A 1,978-nucleotide genomic window follows, 5' to 3' on the forward strand; every position below is an offset into this window, starting at 1 on the left:
GTCTTAGATGTGGCCCCTGGGGTCCAGCACGTGCCCAAAGCCTAAGACAAAGACAAGCTTGCTGTCCCAGGCCCCCTCTGGCGGCTCCAGGTGGCCTCCCTTTGGTGTGAGCCTCTGGAAGCTTCACACACTGTTTCTCAGGCCTCCCTACTTTATGGCTTTCGTTATTCTTAATTTAGACAAAAGACTTTGCTTAGCCCTTTATGGTCCCATTCAAATGGGCTTTCATCTTTTCACTAGAACTGTCTGTTTTTACTGTTTTGATCTCTACTGTTTTATTAAGTAATCCTTTAGCTTTTAAGAAAATTTGGGGTTTATTCTTATTTATTTTACTGGTTTGGGTTGGTCTTTTTTTTTTTTTTTCTTTTTCCGCTTTTGCTTTTGTTTTTAAATGCAGAGACAGCAGTATTACAGAGAGGGAGGCCAGCAGGGTCCCCTAGACTGCTGAGGTGTGTCCTCCAGGCCTGGAAAACAAGACAATGAGTGTGGGTCCCAGACAGTGCTCCATGACTGATATTCCCATTAAAAATTACTCATTTCAGTCATATGGAGACTCAGAGCAAATGGCTGTCACAGAGAAGATAAGATTAGCCCTCACAGCCCGGAGGACTTACAAGAACAGGGACTTTTAACTTATTTAACTTATTTGTGGGAGGGTTAGTGACATCTTGGTAAAACTGCTTTGACATGTGGCTACCTGATATGGCCTCGGTGTTCTAAAAGCAGCCATTACACCTTCCACTGGCTCTCTCTGCCCAGCCACCCCACCCCAAGTCAGAAGCAGGAATCCACAGTAAGAAACATTCTAGATGACAAGCCACCAGCCTACGACATTTTGACACAGCCCCGTCTGACGTGGCCCGTTCTCAAACTGGAGTATGGAGCCGTCCTTCCTGATGGGTGGATGTTTTTTCCAGACACACGAGCAACCTTTAAAAGCATAGTGTCCCCTGTGTTTTGAAATTTATGTAAATGGTTTCCTGCTATCTGTTCCTCTCTGTCTCTGACATTTTCTGCCTCTGGGTTGCTTGAGAGAGCGACCCTATTGCTGGAGGAAGAGGAAGTCAACTGCTCACTGCTATTGTCTGCCGTCTGCTACTCCATCACACACAAGAGCCGGGTTTTGTTTGGGGGTTTGCTTTTGCTTGAAAATACGGAGCGCGTCACAGATTTGTGTCACCCTTGCACAGGGACAACACTAATCTTCTCTGTGTTGTTCCAGTTTTTCCCACACAGGCCGCAGAAGCTGGCACTTGTTCTATGTTTTTAGGGCAAGGGTTCATGTAACTCGTGTTAGTCTCAAACTCCACAGGTGGCTGATGGGGGCCTTGAACTTCTGATTCTCCTGCCTCCACCTCCTAAGTGTTGGGATTACACTCACGTGCCTCCACTCTAAGGGTTGGTGCCAAACCCAGGGCTTGGAGCAAGACAGCAAGAGTGTTCTACTTCCGTGAGCCACACAACCGCCATGTTTTACCCTCACGTTCCTGAAGGAGGACACAGGCCGACTCAGATCCTCGTTAGCGCTTCATAGGACTCCAGTTCTCTAATTTTTGCCCAATCCAAGGGGTTAAAAACGCTACTTGTTTTAACTGTATCAAAGAGATGGAGCAAGTCTTTGTGTGATTGTTATTTGTTCAAATATCTGCATCTGTGAATGGGTTTTTAAAATTTTTCTTCTCCCAGTGAATTCTTGTGAATTTTTGATTTGCTGATTTTAAAAGTAAATGCTAGATTTTAATCTTTGTCAGTCTTTAAGTTTGAAAAACTATCTACCGCTACTCCATCACCCCTTGCTAATTGTGTGTACAGTAGGTTTTTTGTTTGTTTGTTTGTTTGTCTGTTTTTGAAACAGGGCCTCACTATGTAGCCCTGGCTGTCCTGGAATTTACTATGTAGACCAGTCTGGCCTTGCGCTCACAGAGATTTACCTGCCTCTGCCTCCAGAATGCTGGGGTTAAAGGTGGCGCCACTCTGC

General features: G+C 45.4%; 1 non-coding gene across 1 annotated transcript; it reads right to left on the reverse strand.

Annotated features, from left to right (window-relative positions):
* Positions 1-1,147: 1,147 nt before the first annotated feature.
* On the reverse strand, positions 1,148-1,249 carry LOC125389176 (U6 spliceosomal RNA). Its single transcript, XR_007228413.3, has one exon. It is a non-coding gene; the product is annotated as a U6 spliceosomal RNA (small nuclear RNA).
* Between the last annotated feature and the right edge of the window lie 729 nt (positions 1,250-1,978).

This window comes from Myodes glareolus, chromosome 4 (genome assembly GCF_982192425.1).
Source record: "Myodes glareolus chromosome 4, mMyoGla1.1, whole genome shotgun sequence".
NCBI classification, from domain to species: Eukaryota; Metazoa; Chordata; class Mammalia; order Rodentia; family Cricetidae; genus Myodes; species Myodes glareolus.